Below are 11,555 nucleotides of genomic sequence, written 5' to 3'. Positions count from 1 at the left end.
CACATCAGCAGAATGGTTCAGTAGAACGTAAGCATCGTCACATTGTTGAAGCTGGTCTGACTCTTTTGGCCCATGCATCTGTTCCGTTTCGTTTTTGGAGTGATGCTTTCACCACTGCATGTTTTCTCATCAATCGTACTCCCACTCGTGTTTTGAATATGAAGACTCCCATTGAAGTTCTCCTTAATGAACAACCGGACTACACCTTTCTCAAGGTGTTTGGGTGTGCTTGCTGGCCCCATCTCCGTCCATATAACAAGCGTAAGCTCGAGTTTCGTTCCAAGAAGTGTGTTTTTCTTGGTTATAGCTCTCTTCATAAAGGATACAAATGTCTTCATGTGCCCACTAATCGTGTCTACATCTCTCGGGATGTTGTGTTTGATGAGCATGTTTTTCCCTTTGCCAAACTCCCTGTGTCCACTACCGAGCCACCTGTCATGCATTCATCCTCTGTTGCTTCTGACCAATTTTATGATGTTGCATATTCTCATCTATTGTTGCCTAACCATGGTGCAGGCACTGGTCGTGGGGCTCGTTTGGAGATTCTGGAAGTGCCATCTTCCTCTTCGTCGCCATCGCCTTCATCCTCGGCACCTTCTGTTGTGCATGAGGAGCACATGGCGCCCCTGCATGGCCTCGGTTTCCGTGCTCATGCACGGCCGATCGACGTCCTGGCCCGGTCGCCTCTGGCTTCTGGGCTGCCTTCGCCATCGTCGCATCCTGCAACCCCGCCGACTGGGCCGGCCTCCTCGGTCCCCGTCTCGCCCAGGGCGTCGGGGCAGTCATCACCAGGCCTGGCCTCGCCCGCCCCTGCCTCGCCCAGGGTGTCTGGGCCCTTCTCACCAGGGCCGGCCTCGCCTGCTCTCGCCTCGCCAAGGCCGTCTGGGCCGGTGTCACCGGAGCTAGCCTCGCCCACTCTCGGTTCGCCCATGGCCTCTGAGCCCCTGTCGTCGGGCCAGTCTTCGCCATGCAGCCCGGAGTCGTCTGTCCCGAGCTCGCCTGAGGTGATTCCTGCATCTCCGGTGACCGTCACGTCTCCGTCACCTTCGCCTCCGCCGGCTCCTGCTGCTGCTCTACGTCCACATACGCGCAGTCGGAGTGGCATTTTTCAGCCTAAGCAACGTCACGATGGCACAGTTGCTTGGTTAGCGGCGTGCATGTCTGCTGCTCTCGCAGATCCATCCTCTGAGCCACGCACGTATCAAGCTGCTATGCGCATTCCTCATTGGAGAGAGGCCATGGAGCAGGAGTATCAAGCGCTTCTTCGCAATCAGACATGGACTCTTGTTCCTCCACAATCACGGGTAAATGTCATTGATTCCAAATGGGTTTTCAAAGTGAAGAGGCATTCTGATGGGTCCATTGAGCGCTATAAGGCTCGTCTGGTTGCTCGTGGTTTTTGACAGCGTTTTGGACTTGACTATGAAGACACCTTCAGTCCAGTGGTCAAGCCTACTACCATCAGACTTCTTCTCTCTCTGGCTGTTACTCGAGGTTGGTTTCCTCGTCAGCTTGATGTTCAAAATGCTTTTCTTCATGGTGTCTTGGCGGAGGAGGTTTACATGCGCCAGCCTCCGGGTTTCTCTGATTCGGATCGCCCTGATCATCTCTGTCGTCTGTCCAAGGCAATTTATGGTCTGAAGCAGGCTCCTCGTTGGCCTGATCATCTCTGTCGTCTGATCATCTCTGTCGTCTGATCATCTCTGTCAACTGCTGACTCCTTATTGTTTCTACTTCAAAGGCCTGAGGTTACTATGTACTTGTTGGTCTATGTAGATGATATCATTTTGGTCAGCTCCTCTCAGTCGGCTGCTACTGCGCTTGTTCGCTCACTTGGTGCTGATTTTGCGGTCAAGGACCTTGGGAAGCTTCATTACTTTCTTGGTGTGGAGGTTACTTCTCGTGATGCTGGCCTTGTTATGACGCAGAAGAAGTACTCTCTGGATTTGTTGCAGCGAGCTGGGATGCTTAAGTGCAAACCGACGACTACACCCATGTCTACCACTGATAAGCTCAATGCTGTTGATGGTGTGCTTCTTTCTTCTTCTGATGCGACAGAGTACAGGAGTATTGTTGGTGGGCTCCAGTACTTGACGATCACGCGACCAGACATTTCCTATGCTGTTAACCGAGTCTGCCAGTATCTGCAGTCACCCCGTGACACTCATTGGTCTGCTGTTAAGCGGATTTTGCGCTATATTCGTTTCACGGTGGCTCATGGTTTGCAAATTCGGCCGTCTGACTCTGGTTGTCTTTCAGCATATTCTGATGCAGACTGGGCTGGCAATCCGGATGACAGGCGATCCACGGGGGGTTATGCTGTCTTCTTTGGCTCTAACCTGATTGCCTGGAGTGTTCGGAAACAGGCTACTGTCTCGCGTAGCAGTACTGAGGCCGAGTATAAGGCTGTGGCCAATGCCACATCAGAGATCATCTGGGTATAGTCCTTGCTTCAGGAGTTAAGTATACCCCAATCACAGCCTCCTGTTCTTTGGTGTGATAACATCGGTGCTACATACCTTTCTGCAAATCCGGTATTCCATGCCCGAACGAAACACATTGAAGTTGACTATCACTTTGTGCGTGAACGTGTCTCTCAGAAGCAACTACAGATCAAGTTTATTTCTTCCAAGGATCAACTGGCTGACATCTTCACCAAGCCATTGCCTTTGCCACAGTTTGAGACTTGCAGGCGCAATCTTACCCTTCTAGATTCATTAGAAAGTGGCTAAGATTGAGGGAGGGTGTTAGACTGTATTTACATGTGTATATTGTAACGTTGTATACCACCTCATTATATATATATATGTGATAGGCCACCCCTAGAGGGTTGTGTCGGTTCCCCCCCAAAGCCTATTGTCTTACACACGCAGGCTCATGTCGAATACGAGACCGCCAAGAGGCACTATGTGCATGCGGACTGTCCAGGGCACGTCGATTTCACCAAGGTAAATATATGATCTAGATATAAGTTATATTACTATAAAGAAATAAGGAATTGCCTGCATATGTTAAATTCAGAGTCATCAGGTGACTGACCTTTATGAGCTTCCAGCATAATCCTTCATATCAGAATGGCTTCTTGCCACATCTCAACTTTGCATTCTACTCCCTCTGTAAACTAATATAAGAGCGTTTACATCACTACTTTAGTGATCTAAATGCTCTTATATTAGTTTACGGAGGGAGTAGAGCTTAGTTGTCTGTCTAGCACAAACTTCTCTGACGCTTGGCTTGTATGCTCTTAATTTGCTGTGCGTTATTTAGAACGTGATCACGGGAGCTGCTCAAATGGATGGTGCTATTCTCGTCGTGTCAGCTCTTGATGGCGTGATGCCACAAACAAGGGAGCATATTATTCTAGCTCGACAGGTCACAAATTCTCATTATTATCAGCAGCAATTTGTCTCTTTAGCATTTTTCTCTTTGCAGCTCTGAGCAGATGGACACTTCTCCTCTCTGTAATTCTTAGATTGGGGTGTCGTCAATTGTTTGTTTCGTGAACAAACTTGACGTAGTTCGAGATGAAGATTTAACAGAATTAGTTGAGATGGAGCTCCGTGGTATGCTAGCATTTTTCAGTTGTCAGTTTTTGGTTTGTTGATTATGCTTCTCTTGTAAAGTAAATTTGTTGTGCAGAGGTCCTCAGTCTCTACATGTTCCCTGGCGACGAGATTCCTATCATCCATGGATCTGCTTTGGCAGCCTTGGAAGGAACGGACGAGGAGATTGGAAAGAATGCTATTTTGAAACTGATGGATGCCGTCGATTCATACATCCCTGATCCTGTGAGGGTGCTTGATAAGTCTTTCTTGATGCCAGTTGAAGGGATTGTCTCAATTCAGGTGATTGGATTTTTTGATCGCTGCGCTAACCACTATGATATGCGTACAGTTATTGGTGTTACATTTTCACTCTGCTTGTTACAAAGCCTAGCCAACTGTTATTCATGATTAGACAATCCTAATTTTGCTTATTCATGATCAGACTATCCTAATTTTTCTTATTTATATTTACCTTGGCTATTCTATTTGCTTAATACTCCTAGTTGGCATGCATTCTTAGTCGGGGTATCTTCCGTTGTCATTCTGTTTAACGTAATCGGACCCTGCAGCACTGTACTCTGAAACTCTGAAAAACAAGTTGACAATATTTGTGTGTACTCAATTTCCAAACTTAAAAAATTTCCGTCCCTCCACAGTCATTATTTTTGGGTAATATATTGGTATGTCTGATCACAATGGGAGTATTATAGGTAATATCATTCATGTCAACAAGGCATTTTTAGTGAGGTGGCACACAATTAAATGAGGTAAAAGAGGATTGAATACCATGATATAATATCGTATCATATTAAATGATCATGCCGTATCATACACTGTGTTATCTATCATTATAATCAGGAATATTTGTATCCTTGAGAAGTTAAGATCATGAGTCCATAAATCATAATGACAAGATCAAACATTCGTCTTACCTGATCTTATCGTTGCTAGCTAATTATAACACTGATTATGGTTTGAATTTGCAGGATCATGGTATTGTTGTGACTGGACGTATTGAACGGGGGTAATTAAAACTGGTGAGGATGTTGAGGTCATAGGGTTGATGGAGGTGAGTTAGAACCTGATTTGTTTTTTAATGCCTGATAGTGTCCCTGACCCATGGGCCATGGCTGGCCCATTGTGATATATTTCATGAATTTGACTAGCTTTATGCAATTATTATGTATTGACAAATAACTGAAAATAACTAATTAAGTGGTATCTCCCGCAAAGGTCACTCTCACTTCCTCTGGCGCTGACAAGTTGTGCCCTGCAGGTGCACCATTTGTTGCATCTTGGGAGCTATCTTTTTTTTTTGTAGATTCGATTTTTTCAAAATGGTCTATCTCTTGAGCTGTGCGTCCAAATCACGAACCCTTTTTCGTCAAGATGTTCGAAAGTAGATCCCATGTTAATATGTTTTGATGAACTTTTTTCAGCCAAAAAAACAGAAAGAGGGAACAGAATAAAACTGGAAACAAAAAAACAACATGAATTGAGAAAAATGAAAAAAAAACAAACATAAAAAAGCCGAAACCCAGAAGCATAATTGTAGTTTTCAATTTTTTTTAGGAAGCACATCCCTTTTTAGGAAGCATGGTTGTGCTTCTCGCGGAAGCACATGCCGTGCCTTTCCCTTTTTCAGGGAGCACAATTGTGCTTCTCATAGAAATCGTAGAAGCACAATTGTGCTTTTCCCCTTTTGGGAAGCATAATTATAGTTCTCGCAAAAGCATATGCTGTTCTTTTCCTGTTTTGGGAAGAACAACTGTGCTTTTTGTGGACGCATGGACTGTGATTTTCCCTTTTCAGGAAGCACTAACACTCCGTGCATTTTAAAACCAAACCAAAAAACCATACTGAAAATAAACCAAAGCAAACCAATTTTAAGTAATGTATGGTGTCTGGTTTCGGTATCGTATGAACTTTCCATATCGTTGAATTTCGGCTTTTATAGTATACACCAAAAAATCAAACGGTTAACCGAATAAACTGAAGTAAAAAAATATTTATATTTCTTGAGGCGAACAACCATATAACTAGTCAGTTTTCTTGTATAGGAGCTGGATTACCTGCTAAGAACGTATATTTTTCTTGTAATATAGTTATTTTCTCTTTAAAAAATGTTAAGCATATCCATAACCATCAAGGAATGAAACCATGCATGCATATATACTTATATAAGTTATACCATATATTGAGTCATAAATTTATACATTATTATTATATCATTTCCAAATTATTATTATAACTATGTGCTTTGAGTCATAAAATTACAAATTATTATTGTATCATTTTCAAATTTGCATCAACTTTGGTTATTATGGTATATACCGAAACCATACCAAAATAATTTTTTATATACCGAAACCAAATCATATTTTAATTTCATACCTTATTTTTGAAAGTATTAATATCGTACAAAGAAAAAAAAAACCATATAAACGAAACCATCTAAACCAAATGCACGGAGTTAAGGACAACTGTCCTTCTTGCGGAAGCATATGCTGTGGTTCTCGTGAAGAAGCACTGCTTTTCTCAAGAAACAAAAACGAAACTATTTGTTTGCGCCAAAACCTAGGAGAAACCAAGCAAAAGCAGAAAAGTAAAAAAGAAACCCCAAAAAAACCCAAAATGCATGCAGAAAAATAAATAAGATACCATGAGTGCGTCCGGTGCAAGACACGTGGCAGCTGCTGGGCCCACCACGCGCTGTCTGGAGAGGCTCCCATGAGCACCCACTCCATTAACCCCTGAAGGGAAACCCGTTAAATAGTTGGTCCCATAAATAATAAGATACGCATTATCATGGTAAATCCTAGTGAAATTGCACATGTGATTATTGCTTGTAGGTGCAGTATATCTGGTCCCATGTTTGCTATGCACGCATGAGCCTAAATGCAACACTAGTCAAAGGCTGGTTGCTCTAGTTTCCTAGTTGTCCTCACAAGTTTATTACCCATTACATTGCTACCTTGATGTTACACTGATGAAATATATTCTTGGTCACAGAGTGGTCCCGTGAAGACCACAGTTACTGGTGTTGAGATGTTCAAAAAGATGATGGATCATGGAGAGGTAACATTTCTGAAAGAAGAATTTGCATTGTTCTTGACTGATTCTGAGCTTTGTGCTAACAACTCCCTGTGTGCAGGCTGGTGACTATGTTTGTCTTCTTCTCCGTGGTCTTAAGTGCGGCGATGTCGAGCGTGGTCAGGTCAGTAAGCCTGGTTCTTAGTTGAATGTGTAGACGTTGGACCCACTCCCTTCTCTCCCACAATATAACAATATAAGGCTTGAAAAACGATCTTATATTATGAGATGGAGAAAGTAATTAACTTTTGCTCTTAGCCTTAGAGGCGTGAAATACGTCATTAGACTATTAACTTAAACTGTTTGCACACTTTAGATCAAGAACTCAGAAAAATGGCTAGATTAGACCAGAAACTCGGCATATTAAATCAAATAAGACAAAACCTAATACAGAAGAGAAAAAAACATCCAGGTGGTTACCATGTTGCCGTACCTTGAACCAATCATAAACCGACCACAAACTCGCTTATTAAAGCAAATAAAGGCAAAACCAATTCAAAAGAGAAAAAAACGTCCATGTGGCTGCCATGTTGACGTACCTTGAATCACTTACAAATCGATTAATTTTTACAGGGCATTTTCTGCAAGAGTCCAGACTTTGCTCACTTAAAAAGATAAAAAGTTGAAGACCACGACTGTGCTCTCAGTAGGACTAAGAGCATCTACAGTTGGGCTCTGCAAGCTCCCTACACGCTCGGGCTGATGGTTCGGTCATTGACCGGTCAAAAATCACGATCCAGACGGGCTGCTCATACTGGCTCTATATGCGCGGACTGGCAACCCTCATATCCAGCCCATATATGAAGCGAATATTGGGAGGCCTGGGCACCCGGACGCATCCGCCACATTCGACTGACCGCACGGACCCATGTAGAAACCCATCGGTCTGACAGACGTCTCCTCCTATTTTTATGAGAATAGTAAGGACACATTTATGGCACCGCGTGTTGCCGCTCATGTGCGCAGCCCGAGCACCCTAGTCTGGCTATTTAAGATGGACGTCGGTACCGAAACCCTACCTCGTCCCCATTTTCCTCCCCTCCCACCCGTCGCCGCCACATTTCAGTCTGCTCGCGGTTCGCCGCTAGCCATGCGTCAATGCTGGATCACGACGTACGCCATGCTCACACCAGAGCGGTGGCTCGAGCTCCTTGAGAAGATCCGGGTTAGGCGTGAGGTCAGATCACAGCGACCTACCTCTGGACTTGTCGGAACCAGAGGAGGAGGAGGAGGAGGAGGAGGAGGAGGAGGTGCAGGCGAGGCAGATCTGACACCTCCGACTAAAGGCTTTGCCATTCCCGAGCCGCTGGTGGAGTTCGAGGTTGACCAAGCGGAGGAGCAGCAGGTCATCCTCAACTCCATCCAAACGGAGACGGAGAGGTCAACGGCCGCTTCCTCTGCCAGCGGGATGTAGAGCTCGACGAGATCTTCGCCGAAATAGAGTCCGGCAAGGAGCCAAAGGTGCGGCAGGTAGCCATCCACCCAGAGGCAGGGCCGTCCGGCACTACCGACATGGAGGTCGTTAAGTAACATCTCGAACGACGAATAGTGTAGGCTAGCTTTAGATTATCTACGTAGTATGTAGATTTTATTTTGCATGCTTTGTATGGATTTGCGGTATCAAATTAGGTTACAATAGTCCGGCTAGAGGACCCTCTCCTGATCGATCTGCTGCTGGTCGGTGGCTTTGGCCCGAGCTACTGAGCCAATGGCTCGCATCGCAATGCGCAGACTGTTGAGTGTCGATTCCGCAACATCCATATGAAAACTATTCGGAAATGTTAACGCCCACACGTGTGGCACGAAGCAACATGGCCCAAACGCCTCCATTACCATTCATTTTGTCACGTCAAAACAGATGACATCAGTGGGAATCTTTTTGGGGTTCGGCTTAAAAATGTTTTATCTCCTAATTAAAAAATTCAATTAAAAATCCGTTTTCATCATTAAATTCGTCTCGACGAGATCTTCAAAACTAGATCCCATGTTGATATGTCTCGACGAATTTTTTTTGCTCAAAAGTTGTCATGATGTTTACACCATAGTTGTCATATATAGTGTTTATACTAAAGTTGCCATGTGGCAATTTTAGTTGATAGAGCATGGCAATTTTAATATTTTGACCATGGTAATTCCAGTACTTTGACCATGAAAATTATTTTTTGTATGAACCATGACAATTTTAAGTGCATGTATCATGGCAATTTTAGTTTATGGTTCATGACAAGTCTAATTTCTTAATTCTCTGTTTTATAATATGTTAAAATTTACTTTTAAATGTAGAAGAAAATAGCTGAAACATATCATGATAACGTCAGCGTAAACACAATGCCAATTCATGTGCAATAGACATGATAACTTTTAACCCAAAAAAAAAGTCATCGAAACATACTGATATGAGATCTAGTTTCGAAGAACTCGCCGCGATGGATTTAATGATCAAAAACGGATCTTCAATCGGATTTTTCATTAAAAAGATAAAACATCTTAAAAACTGAAAATAAAAAAAAAATCTCATATGCATGCATACGGTGACGTGGCGCAGTCTGTGTGTTATAAGAGGTGTTGACGGATGTTGCTCCCATCACACGTGTGGGCGTTATCAGCGTCCAAACTATTTGGTGTTCCACTAGTCCCTCAAGATTGCGGATTCGAATTGCGAGGAACACACCACACGTTTTTTTAAAGCAAGCAAACAAGAAAGTCGGCACTTTTGTGGCGAAAATCCTGTAAAATTTAGTCAGTTTCCCAAAAACTTTTATCAGTTTGCCAGTGGTTCAAGGTATGCTAACATGACGTCATGTGTATGTGTAATCGGTTTTGATCTTATTTAATCAAATAAAGAAGTTCATGGCCTAATGGGATCACCTTTTGGAATCTTGGCCTAAAGTGTGCGGCCATGTTTGAGTTAATGGTCTAAGGGCATTTCCAATGCTGACCCTCAAACCTCCCGTATCCGTTTGGATTGTACCGTCCGGACCGCGGAACCCACCCAACACGGTCCTGCATCGGTCCGCGATGCGGTCCGAACGTATCTTCTTCCTCAAAACGGCGATAAACGTGGAAAACTTTGCGGGAGTCCGGACATCCTCTGACCAACCAAAAGGGACCACGTATCCCAGCTCTTTGTCCGGACGGTGGAAGGCCGCTGACTGTTGCTGTTACTTGGCGGAAGGCTAGCATGATAAAAGCCGGATCGTGATTAGTATTTGGGCATTTGGCGAAAGCTTTGCAAATATATTTGGGCATTTGGCGGTAGATTACTTCTTGCAATATGATTAACATTTGGCAAGGTGATTAGTGTCTGAGTATTTGGCGGAAGCTTTGCATATATATTTAGTCATTTGCCGGAAGGTTACTTCTTGCCATATGATTAGCATTTGGCAAGGTGATTTGTGTTTTGGCATTTGGCTGAAGCTTTGCAAATATATTTTGGCATTTGGCGGAAGGTTACTTCTTGTCATATAATTAACATTTGGCAAGGTGATTAGCTTTCTATTAAGGTTCTTTATTACTTGTTGCCAAGAAGGCTAGCTTTGACGGAAACTACACTGGCACAAGGGGATTAAAATTTAACAGAGAAGGACATTTACGACTACGGTTGGATGGCGGCCTCCCGCATACGTGTCCGCGGACTGGTCCCCATAGATGCGGGAGGAAATTTGCGGGTGCCGTTGGAGATGCCCTAATGACCCATTTCACTCGAATATTTGTCATGCACAGACATTTTCTAGTTTCTGATCTTGCTGCATAAGTTGCTTCATTTTGATCTTGCATATTTATAACACTATCTCTATCTTGTGTCTTTTCCAGTATTACTTGCTGTTTTTATTAGATGATTTTCATTTGGTGTCATTTCCTGCAAATATCAGGTGGTGTGCAAACCCGGCACTGTAAAGACCTACGAGAAGTTTGAGGCCCAAATTTACGTCCTCACCAAGAATGAAGGCGGTCGCCACACGGCCTTCTTCTCAAATTAAATCCCACAGTTCTACTTCAGGACAACTAGTATCTGTGGGAAAATCGAGTTGCCTCTGCATGTGAACATGGTTATGCCTGGTGACAGCATAACTGCAATCTTTGAGTTGATGTTGCCTGCTCCGCTCGAACCAGGTCCACCTACATTTCGTACCTTCTGAGATTTTGGCATCGGGATTGCTTTAGTACTATAGAACCTTATCTGTCTGTTATATGCATTGCAGGTCTAAGATTCACGCTGAGGGAAGGAGGGGGGACCGTCGGCGCCGGAATGGTCACCAAAGTCATGAGCTAATAACAACAATATGTTCCGACCTTTATTATTTTGGCTTAGGGAGTTTCAGTAAACAAATGAATGTTGATATGAAGGGTTTGTATGATCGGAAACACGGGATAAACGAGAGCAAGGGGACTAGTGTGCATTTTGTTTGGATGCATTCTGCCAACCAACTGTGTTGGATGATGGTTTGTTACAATTCCGAAGAATTGCTATTTTTTCTTCTCATGTTGAGTAGTTTGCTTCGTTTCTGGGAAGACATCTGGCTAGGCAATGCCAGTCTCCGAGAACAATATCCAGCCTTATACAACATTGCTCGCGATAAGAACAATACTATTGCGCAGGTGCTCAGCTCATCCCCGCCGAATATTTCATTCAGGCGGGATTTGGTTGGCGCCCGACTTATGTCATGGCATAATCTGTTATCCCGTCTGGATCTGATTAACCTGACGCAAGGGCGTGATGTGTTTCGCTGGAACCTCACTACATCAGGGTCTTTCACGGTAGACTCTATGTATCGTGCGCTCACGCATTCTGAGGTACCGGAGAGCAATAACAAGAAAATCTGGAAGGCAAAGATTCCACTAAAAGTTAAAATACTCATGTGGTATCTTCGTAGAGGTGTTGTGCTAACCAAAGACAACCTTGCACGACGCAACTGG

The 11,555-nt window shown here is 43.8% G+C and overlaps 1 pseudogene; it reads left to right on the top strand.

Moving 5' to 3' along the window:
- LOC119306815 overlaps positions 1-10,911 on the top strand; it is an 18,161-nt pseudogene extending 7,250 nt beyond the window's left edge.
- Positions 10,912-11,555: the final 644 nt, after the last annotated feature.

This window comes from Triticum dicoccoides, chromosome 5B (genome assembly GCF_002162155.2).
Source record: "Triticum dicoccoides isolate Atlit2015 ecotype Zavitan chromosome 5B, WEW_v2.0, whole genome shotgun sequence".
Classification (NCBI taxonomy): Eukaryota; Viridiplantae; Streptophyta; class Magnoliopsida; order Poales; family Poaceae; genus Triticum; species Triticum dicoccoides.
Note: the sequence above shows the minus strand (reverse complement) of the source record. Positions and strands in the feature narration are given on the sequence as shown.